General features: G+C 44.1%; 1 long non-coding RNA gene across 1 annotated transcript; it reads left to right on the top strand.

Annotated features, from left to right (window-relative positions):
* The first annotated feature begins 646 nt into the window (after positions 1-646).
* LOC135231694 (uncharacterized) lies at positions 647-11,041 on the top strand. Its single transcript, XR_010322446.1, has 2 exons — positions 647-7,440; positions 10,529-11,041. It is a non-coding gene; the product is annotated as an uncharacterized LOC135231694 (long non-coding RNA).
* Positions 11,042-11,561: the final 520 nt, after the last annotated feature.

Below are 11,561 nucleotides of genomic sequence, written 5' to 3' on the forward strand. Positions count from 1 at the left end.
ACAGTGTGGCTTTCTGTACATTTTTATTCTCCCAACTAACTTGTATGCTTCCTGAGGACAAGAGAAATCTCTGATACCTCCTGTCTCTCAAGAGAAGATATAATAAAGATACTGACGATAGTAGGTGTTTAATAGTTGCTACCACTATTGTCATTTATTGAGCACATTCTATTATCATTCATTGAGCACTTATCTTAGTCAATCCTCACAATGACCCTATGAGTTAGGTATTATTATACCCATTTTATAGATAAGAAAGTCAGGGCTCACTGAAGTTGTCTTTTGCTCAGGGTTACACAGCTAGGACGTGGTAGAATGGACTCACCCAGAACTCAAAGACATACTGCATCCTACGTGTGGACATGTGCATGGAGGGTCCAGGTGGCAAAGCCGCTGCAGGGCTTGGGGCGCCAGGAAAGGCAGGGCACACGAGATCAGCGGAGGGCCTCTTTTGTTTGGCTTCACTTCAAACAAAGACGACAGTAGGGAAGCTGAAGCCCCTCACTTCCCTTCTCTGAAGACCAAAGCAAGGCCAAAAATAGGAGAGAGGAAACATTTGATTCCAAAGTATCAAACGAATATAAACATCCTCCTAACTTTGCCATCAGGGAGTGCCTGAGAGCAGCAGCTGCTAGGAAGGGGCTATCAAGAGGTCAGCCTGCTGGCCAGTGCCCAGCCAGACCCCTCAAGTTAGCATGGGTCTAGTGTCTGCTGGCATGTCGTGAGGGTTCTTAGAATGCTGAACATCAGAGCATTCAGGGTGGTTAGAGATTATTGTGACCACAAGAACGCACCTTGCAGACCTCCAACTACAGGAGGCCCCAGATGCTGTGCTTTGAAATCCATCTCTGCATTTGTGCTGAGGCCATACCTATCACGGGCTGCTCCCAGCCAACGACTGGCACAACATGGATATAAGACGGACCTGTTCCTGGGAGACAGGGGCTCTTCTGACAGCTGACTTTGGCTTGAGGACTCCCTGAGGTCTTGATGAACCTTCCTTACACAGCACATGGTTTAGGAGGCTTCAACTTAACCCTCCTTCCCTCTCTCCTCGCTCAGGATCAGACTTGCATCTCAGTCTGAAGGCTCCCAGCATACCCTGGCTTCCTCTCTGTTTTGTCTCATAGTCATCTATGCTCATAACATCCTTGCACGATCTATCCCCTCTTGGTGTCTGCTTCTTGGAGGACTAACTCAGGAATCATGTGGTAACTGCTTCATTTTATGGCTGAGAAAACTGAAGGTCAGAGAGGCAAAGGGATTTTTCCAAGGTCACACAGTGTCTTCTTCATTTCCTAGAGTTGCTAAAACAGAAATACCACAAGTAGGTCGCTTTAAAGAACAGAAATTAATTTTATCACAGTTTTGGAAGCTAAAAGTTCGAATCAGGTCTCAACCATGTATATTTCTTCCTTATTGGTAGCCTTGGTGATCCTTACATGTGCCCACCTCTGTGTCTAACCTGCTCCTTTTACAACTCAGAAGTGATTAGCTTTAGGACACACCCTATATTTGTATGGGCCCATCAACCTAACAAAGGAAACCCTATTTCCAAACAGGATTATATCCACAGGTATAAGGTTAAGTTTCCAATACATACTGGGGGCAAAAAACAAAAACAAACCAAACCCACTGTTGTCGAGTCGATTCTGACTCATAGTGACCCTACATACTGGGGAGGGGGGGCATAATTCAACCCATAACACACAGTAAACTAGAGTAAAGCAGGGAATGGGTCTTCCACCTGGCAGGCCATATTTGTTTTCTTTACATTGTGTGCACTTGTAAAGAGAGGGGAGAGAAGGGATGAGACTCATGGGAGAGTTTCTTCAGAATAAGGCCCCTCACACTTGCCTCTAGACTGAGCACCAAGAGGATAAAGACGGTGTCTGCCTTTGTTATCCACTTGTCCCAGACAATCCTGTCTCCAAAGCTTGGGCCCCTTCCCACATGGCCTACCTGATATAATAAACACAATAGCACCATTCAAAGAAAACCAGTTGCTGTTGAGTCAATTCTGACTCATGGAGACCCCACATGTGTCAGAGCGGAACTGTGCTTCATAGAGTTTCCAATAGCTGATTTTTTGGGAGGTAGATCACTAGGCTTGTTTTCTGAGGCAACTCTGGGTGGACTGGAACTGCTGATCTTTTAGGTAGCACCTGAGCATCTTAATAGTTTGTGCTACCCAGGGACTCCATTCAAATGTGAAGGGTTATCAATGCTATTGAGATCAAGGCAAAGGGAAGTGGAGTAGACAGCCACCAGCAAATGAGTGTGTAGAGAGCAGACCAGAAGGTACTAGGAAGGGGCAAGATTGTCCCAGAGAAACAGGAGCACCAGCATTTTCCCAGGGCCTTTCCGTTTTGGGGCATATGCTGACCTGTCAGGTAAGAGGCTACCTACTAATTTCTTCCACACCTGGCCAGGAGCTGGGGCTGCTGCCTGATTTCCATCATGCTAATTGCCACCATCTCCGCAGTGACACCAAGCTATGTTTCAGATAAGGCACTTCCTTAATAGTCTCCCATTTCCCTGCTGACACCAGAAAATAGGCCTGACTTGGCCATGTATTACCGCACTGAGCGAGGCAGAGCTGTTACACCCAGCCTCACAGCCCAAACCATTAGTGAACCTAGAATCAATAGTGCTCAGGCAACTCTTGTTTCCCTGAAAGCATTCATTTGGCATGTTTGCTATTTGTCAGGCAGTTCCTTTCTCTAATGTCCCACAGTTTGTGGCCCTAGCTCCTGAGTCTCTCCTCCTTCCACAAAGTGCTTAGAGGCACTTTGCAAGTTCTAGACAACATCAGCTTTTTTCAGAACAAAAGAAGAGTGATAAGACAGCATATTCATCAGCAGGTTCTAATTAACGACTGTTTTGGTTACAGTTCTTTGGTTGCAAGCAACAGGAATCAACTGTGGTGAACTTAAGCAAAGTAGGACCTAATGGGAAGTCTCTTCAGAACACAGCAGTGAAGCTAGATCAGTCCAGCCAACCTTCCTAAGATTCAAGTTCAAGGGAGAGAGCATCAATTTGGTCTAGTTTGGGTCACTTGCCTACTCTTTGGCCAAAGGAGGGCGGGGCACCTAGATAATCTGTGTCTACAAAGTTGGAGTAATGATTCCAGAAGAGGAGAAAATGGATGTGGATCAGGCACATGGCAGTTCACAAGAGAGACAAACATCAGGGAGGTAGGGAGGCCCAAAGAAGGTGTGAATGACCCAAACCCATTGCTGTTGAGTCTATTCCGACTCATAGCAATCCTATAGGACAGAGCAGAACTGCCCCATAGGTTTTCTAAGGAGCAGCTGGTTGTATTTGAACTGCTGACGTTTTGGTTAGCAGCCAAGCTCTTAACCACTGTGCCACCAGGGCTCCATACTAATGACCCAGCATGTGGTAATTTACCCCCTCTGGCCTGTAGAAAAGTCCTTAGATGGCGCAAGCACTGTTAACTTAAAGGTTGGCGGTTCAAACCCACCCAGTGGCACCATGAAAGAAAGGCCTGGTGATCTGCTTCTGTCAAAATTACAGCCAAAAAAACCCTATGGAGCAGTTCTACTCCATAACACATGGGGTTACCAGGAGTCAGAATCAACTCGATGCCAATGAGTTGGGCCTTTAGATCTACCAGATCTGTTAAAGTGCTTGGCACTCAACACATTTTCAGTAAACACTAGCTAAAAAAAAACAAACCCATTGCTGTCTAGTTGATTCCGACTCATAGCAACCCTATAGAATAGAGTAGAACCGTCACGTAGGGTTTCCCAGGCTGTAATCGTTACGGAAGCAGACTGCCACATCTTTCTCCTTGGGAGAGGCTGGTGGGTTTGAACTGCTGACCTTTAGGTTAGCAGCTGAGTGCTTAACCACTATGCCAGCAGGGCTCCTTCAAATGACAGCTAGGACCTTTTTTTTCCCCTTGAGTTATTGCTATTGTAGCATAATTTCCAACACTGTTCTTGTTGTTAGCTGCTCTCAAGTCAGCCCCCAACTCATGGATGCCCCATGAACAACATGATTGGAACATTGTGATCCACAGGGTTTTCACTGGCTGATTTTTGGAAGTAGATCAACAGACCTTTCTTCCTAGCCCATCTTAGTCTGGAAGCTCCACTGAAACCTGTTCAGCATCATAACAACACTCAAGCCTCCACCAACAGGAATTGAACCCCCGGAGCTTTCGCATGGAAGGTGATAATTCTACTGCTGAACCACGCTAGGCAAAGTTAAAGTTCCTGACAGAAGACTGGAAACCTGACATAATTATTGTTCTGCAATACATAAAGAATCCTGCTAAGCACTGTGACTAACTCTTTCTTAAGATTGCTGCTAAGTGTAACAGGTAAGGGGAACGATTTGAGATTTTTGAAGACTTGGGTGAGACATGAAGAACTTGAAGCCTTGAAGAGGATATAGAAGAACATTGTGAACCCTACTTCTCAACAGAGATCTTTAAGCAGAATGGAATTTCATCTGTGAGGGATAACTTAACCCTATCCAGCACTATCCTTCAGAATTTGTACTGTAATTGCTTGTTTACTTCCCTGAATCACCTTCTACACTGCCAGCTCCTTGAAGGAGGAGGGCAAAGACTGGAGTCTGTTTACTGCTGTATCATTGGGGCCCCGCACACGGTGTGGCACACAGTATGTGCTCAGAAAAAGATTTGTTGACGGAATGATTAAATGATGAGCATCTGGATTACACGAGCTTTCGAGGCCACTGGTTGGCTAATGTGGAGCCCTGGAGGCACAATGGTTAAAGAGCTTGGCTGCTAACTGGAAGGTCAGCAGTTCAAATCCACCAGCCGCTCCTTGGAGACTCTATGGGGCAGTTCTACTCTGTCCTATAGGATCACTATGAGTTGGAATCAACGCAATGGCAACAGGTTTGGTTTTTTTGGGGGGTTTTGGTGGGCTAATGGCAAAGGGTTACAGGTACTGCTCTACATCCATCTGTGGAAACAGAATAAAGTTTTCTGGTGTCATCTTTCAGGGCTATGAAGTAGACTTCACCAGGTTTTCTTATCTGAAGCCTTGTTAAAGTGGAGGGGAGAGACAGAATGGAGGGGAGGCAGGAAAATTCATGATTCAGAGGTGGGACTTGGAGGAGAGGAAATGGATGGCAGAGGGAGGGGGTTGACAGGAAATTCCTGTGAGAACCGGGGAGCGGGACCATTGCCAGGAACTTCATTTAGTTCTGGCCTGGAAACTGCTGACCACAAGTCCCCTCCTGATTCAAATGCCCATAAGCTGGAGTGAGGGAGGCTGACCCTATGCTATACTTTCTCTCCAAGGAGAAAATGTCCAATAGCAATACAAGGCATGCCACAGGCAGTTCTTAACTATAGGCCATGTATAGGTTGAAGGAATAAACACTACAGGAGTTCATATGAGTTAGAGACCATTGTGGTTAGAAGTGGGCAGCGGTGGCTTTGTGGGGAAGAAGGGTGCTATGGGCTGAACTGTGCTGCCCCAAATATGTGTTGAAGTTCTAACCCCTGTACCTATAAATATGACCCTTTTTGGAAATAGGAATTTTCTTTTGTTATGTTAATGTACCATGGCAGAATGGCATGGGTCCTACACCTAATTGCTTCTAAGTGGTATCTTATAAAAAGAGCAGAATAGCCACAGTGACACACTCACAGGGGAAAAACAGACATCATGTGAGGACCCACCTATAACCAAAGAAGCACCAAGGATTGTGGGCAGACACCAGAATCTCGGAGAGAGGCCCACAGAAGGAATCCATCTAGCCGAGACCCTGATTTGGACTTTTAGCCTTCAGAACTGTGGGAAAATAAATTCCTGTTCCTTAAAGCCACCCACTTGTGCTGTTTTGTTTTGTTTTTTAGCAGCATCAGGGAACTAAGACAAAGGGGGATTCAAATTGGTCTTATATGATGGGAGAGATTTGTTTGGATACATGGTGAAAAAGAACAGGCAGAGGACAGAGCCTGAACAAAGCACAAAAGTAGAAAAGGACAGTTTGTCCTTCTAAGGCAGGTAGTTCCTAGCAAACTCAGGAAAGTGAATAGTCAGAGAAAAGGTGAGAAGGGGAGGCTGTGGTCAAGGCAAGGAGAGTCCTTAAGGTAAATTAATATTTTGGATTCATACATATATTTCATAAGTACTTCTTGGTGGCACAATGGTTAAACACTTGGCTGCTAACAAAAAGACTGGTGGTTGGAACCCACTCAGTGGCTCCATGGGAAAAAAGACCTGGCAATCTTCTCCTGTAGATTAAAAAAAAAAAAATTTACAGCCCAGGAAACTCTATGGGGCAGTTCTACTCTGCCATATAGGATCACTATGAGTCGGAATTGGCTCAACACACAACAACAACAACCTACATATGAATTAATGAGTGAATGAATGAGTGTGAAAATGAACAGAGGGTGAACAGGAAGGAAGGAGATGGCTCGTCTACTGTTCAAATAATTCCGTCCAGCCCAATGGTGACAAAAGGCTTTAAACAGTTAGCCTCCCAGGTGAGCTATGCTCAGCTCGGTGCCACAGGGCTGGGAAGCTGCCTGATAAGAGGTCTGGCTGGGAGGTGGCCAGGCTTAAAAACAAAGGTACTGGAGCTCCTGGGGCGATGTTTGCAGCTGAGTGAAGGTCTCCAGAGATCTCTTTCCTGTCAGCCAATAGAGGGGCTCAGCCAAGTGGGTTAACGTGGTAAGCTAAGTAGAATGGGCTATTTCCCTATGGTAAAATTTTAGGGATGCTGGGAAGGCTCCCTGCCTCCCAACTGCCCACTTTATCCCTTGATGGAACTGGATAATGCCTGAAATTCTATAACCAAAGTTTCATTCTTAGCTAGAAACTTTGATCAATACACCATTTAAAGCTGTTATCGCTCAATTACACCCTATTATAAATGAAGGAAAACCCTGGTGGCATAGTGGCTAAGAGCTACAGCTGCCAACCAAAAGGTCAGCAGTTTGACTCTACCAGGCGCTCCTTGGAAACCCTACGGGGCAGTTCTACCCTGTCCTATAGAGTCACTATGAGGTGGAATCGACTTGATGCCAAAGGGTCAGTTTGTTTTGCAAATGAAGGATCTCAACCACATTTTGACAGGAAAGTTGGGAAAGGGAAGGAAAGATGTAACCTGAGTATCTGAGATGCAAGATTGTCAGAGACACTGAAAGTAGGGAAGAGAGTGGTGAGGAGGAATCATGACAAACTTTGCCAAGGGTGATTTTGCCGAGTTTGAGCAACTGATCCTCACACTAGCCAGACTGCCCAGTTATTAGCAAAGATGTTTCATAAACTCAATCTGATTACAGCATCAGCCAGATGATTTGCGTGACCACATGAGGCAGCTAACACCGTAACCACTGGCCTCTATAACGCGTACGGGAGCTTGGCTAATCTGAACATTAGCGGGTTGCGGCGGCTGGTGGACAGATGCCTGCCACAAAAGGTGAGTGATGCTGTCTGTCCTCAAGATCCAAAGGAGGCCCAGGTTGTTCAGGAGGATGGCAGTGTTCATTCCTATTATAAAATCCCCTGAGAACACCAGGCTGTTTAAAGGATCAGTGTGTGGACCATTTTTCTTCTCACGAACTTGCCTTCCAGTCTCATGCTGCGTATTTCCTGGTTGTAATAGTTTGGAGAAAAATATTGCTAAATGGCTGCATAAACAATTTTAATTGGCCTGGGCTCCCAAAATGTGCTATTTTTGTTCTGCTGCCAAGCTTGCTTTTTTACTAGCTAATTATGCCCAGCATTTAACTTTCAGCAAAAAACAGGAAATAGGGCATTCATTACTCGAGTGACAACTTTTCAACAAGCCCACATTTCAACATCCATTGTGTAATTTCCTCTCCTGAGCTTACAGTTAGTTGTTCCATCAGGCCTTTGGAAACAAACAGCTCCTTCAGTGGGGGCTGGTAGGGGCTTTGTTCAGTTCTACATGCTTGCCGATCTCCAACACAGGCAGACGGAAAGGCTCCCATGAGATCCCAGTGCTCGTGGGGTGGGTCTCCCACCTTGTCTGGGTTTTTCCCAGAAATGTGCCAAGTGGGGTTTTTGCTGGTCTGAGTTTGCTGCCAGACTGGGTTCTCTCATCAGGACCTCGGCTGTGCCTCTTGTTTATGCAGTGCCCCAAGGCTCCTGGGGACTCAGGTGACGCTCAGGGACCACCTCTTATCCACTGAGGAATCACAGAAGACAGTCAACCCCAGTTTCTTAGGCAGGAACGCCAAGAAAGTGCTGTAATGCCATGTCTTGTTACATGATCTATTTTAAATTAATTTAGTTATTTTTTTTATTGTGCTGTATATCATATTTGCAGAAAAAATACACAAATGATTAAGTGGACAGCTCAATGAACTGCTGTATAGCAAATACCAGGTGACTAACATCCAGGTTGAGTAGATTATTTCTAGTGGAAACCCCTCTTGTGCTCCCTTCTAATCACTCCTCCCTCCATCCTGACTTCTAATACTACAGTTTAGTTTTAGGTGTTTAAACTTCATACCAATGGAACTGCATAATATGTCCACCACCTGTCAGTCATTGTATTGTGGTGGCTTGTATGTTGTGATGCTGGAAACTATGCCACTGGTATTTCAAATACCAGCAGGATCACCTATGGTGGATAGGTTTCAGCAGAGCTTCTAGACTACAACAGACTAGGAAGAAAGGCCTGGCGATTACTTCAAAAAATTAGCCAATGAAAACCCTATGCATCACAAGAGAACATGTCAGATATAGTGCTGGAAGATGAGCACCCTAGGTTGGAAAACACTCAAAATACACAGTGACCGCAGCAATGGACTCGGGCATACCAATGGTCATGAAGCCGGGCACCATTTTTTTCTGTAATACATGAAGTAGTCATGAGTCAGAGATGACTCAATGGCACCTAACAACAATACAATATGTGTGTGAATACAAGTGTGTATATTTTTATATTTGACTTCTTCTACTTTTTTTTTTCTTATGGCTGTACTTCATTTTCATTACCACAGAGTACCCCATTGTATGAATATATCACAATTTATCTGTTGTACTATAAATGGACATTTGGGTTGTTTCTAGTTTGGGGCTATTCTGAATAATGCTGCCACGAACATTCCTGTGCATATTCTCGGTACACATGTTCACACATTTCTGTTGAGTGTCAAGTAGGAGAGGACTGCTGACTCATACATGTAGTTGATGTGCACATTAATTTTTATAACCTCAGCCAAACTGTTTCCAAAGTAGTGTATGTAATTAATTTGCCACTGCTCTGCTTCCTCACCAACACTTGGTATTGTCTCTCCCTCTTTTAAAAGCCATTTTGGCAGTTGTGTAGTGGTACCTCCATGTGGTTTTTTTGCTTGTCTCTGATTATGAATGAGTTTGAACACTTTTTCATATGCTTATTCATGACTGGATTTAGAATAAGATGGAAATTGAAGAACCAAATGGTTGAAACTGGGAAAATGATACTGTAATGAGAGAGGAGGTTGCCTAAAATTTCACTTCTTGAGGCTCTGATATTGATCGAGAAGGACTTATTGAACCCCCATGGTAGATCTACAGTTGTGTGGGAGAATCAAAAGAAGCTGATCACCCTATACACGCTGTTATGTTGTTGTTGTTAGGTGTCGTCCAGTTGGTTCTGACTTATAGTGGCCCTATGTACAATAGAAGAAAACACTGCCTGGTCCTGCGCCATCCTTAAAATCGTTGCTATACTTGAGCCCATTGTTGCAGCCACTGTGTCAATCCATCTCGTTTAGATTCTTCCTCTTTCTCACCTACCCTCTATTTTACCAAGCCTGATGTCCTTCTTCAGGGACTGATCCCTCCTGATAACATGTCCAAAGTACGTGAGACATAGTCTTGCCATCCTCGCTTCTAAGGAGCAATCTGGTTGTACTTCTTCCAAGAAAGATTTTCTCTCTAAGCAATATATCAGCAGCATCTTTCTATGTCATTAAATATCCTGCAGCATCATTTTAAATGGCTACATCATATTCATCACAAAAGGTATCACAATTTACTTAACCAATTGTCTGTATTTTTCAATTTTTCTCTATTATCAACAATAATGGGCTGGAAATTCTTGTGACTAACTCTGTGGGCACATTTGAGATTATTTGCTAATGCCAGCACACTTCAAAACTATGATATTATACTTTGGGGCAAAACTGGGGAGCACACACCCAAAACCCAGTGCTGTAGGTACATATAAATGATTAATTAATAGGAAGGCTGACTCTTTGAATTTATATTTTCCTTTTATGGGTCTGCCCTCCACTTCACCAAAACTCGGCGGTCTTCCTGAGGGCAAGCTAAATAGAGTTGATCCAGGCACTCCACCTCCTGCTTTGGCTCCTTATTATGAAACTAATAAAAATACTATTATTAACTATAATTGTCATATTAATCATCATAATCATTATTTATTGAGTATTTACTATATGGCAAGCTCTGAAATCCATGGGGTAGGCTGATTTCAAAAATGGCTCTAATTCTTTACCGTTCCTTGTATCCATGCTCTTTGCAATTTGCAGCTCCTTACATCAAGAGGTGAAGACTATTCCTTTGGACCCAGGTCCCTGTGCTGAGAAGATTGTCACTGGGGAAGGCTGATGATAAGGACCTTCCTCCAAAGCTGAGAAGAGAAAGCCTTTCCCTGAAGCCAGCGCCTTGATTTTAGACTTGTAGCCTACTAGGCTGTGAGAGAATAAATTTCCTTTTGTTGAAGCCACCTACTTGTGGTATTTCTGTTAGAGCAGCACTATTAGTTCTCTCAAAGAACAGTTTTGTGCTTCTTTTGCTTCTGAGAAAGTGACCCATGACTGTTAACAGGTAAACCCAGGAGAGGCATCTTGCCCTTGCAGAGAATACTTAATATATTTTAAACAGATTAACTGAAGATCTCCAACAGGAAAGGTCCATCCTGTGTTATCTTGCTAATCATGTATTCTGTAATGGAATCTTTGTTGTCACATGTAAATTTTTCTGTACCTTCTGTGTCCTCTAGACAAACTTTGTGTACTCCTTAAAAAAAAAAAAAAAAGAAAGAGGTGAAGACTATTTCCTTACCCCTTGAATCTGGACTGACCTTGCGACTTGCCTTGGCCAAAAGGATACAGCAGGAGTGCTGTTGCACTAGGTCCAAGCCTAGGCCTCAAGAGACCTTGCATGTTTTTGCTCTCTCTATCTCTTTCTCCTCTGCTTTTCAGCATGGAAATGTGCCTAGATCAACTTAATGGAAGATCAGACATGGGGAGCAAAGTCAAGACCCTAGATATGTGAGAGAACCCAGTCCACCCAAGATCAGCCAAGCCTCCTAAGCCAACCTACAGTTGACTGTAGACACGTTAGTAATTCCTACTAAGCACATTGGAACCACCCAACTGACCCATAGACTCATGAGCAGAAATAAACGTTGATTGTTGTATGCCACTGGAGTTTTGTGGCTGTTTGCTTTCCAGCATTATTGTGGCAATAACAAAAAAACAAACCCATTGCTGTGGATTCGATTTGGACTCACAGTGACCCTATAGGACAGAGCAGAATTGCCCCATAGGGATTCCAAGG

The sequence above is a fragment of the Loxodonta africana genome, chromosome 7 (assembly GCF_030014295.1).
Source record: "Loxodonta africana isolate mLoxAfr1 chromosome 7, mLoxAfr1.hap2, whole genome shotgun sequence".
Lineage (NCBI taxonomy): Eukaryota > Metazoa > Chordata > Mammalia > Proboscidea > Elephantidae > Loxodonta > Loxodonta africana.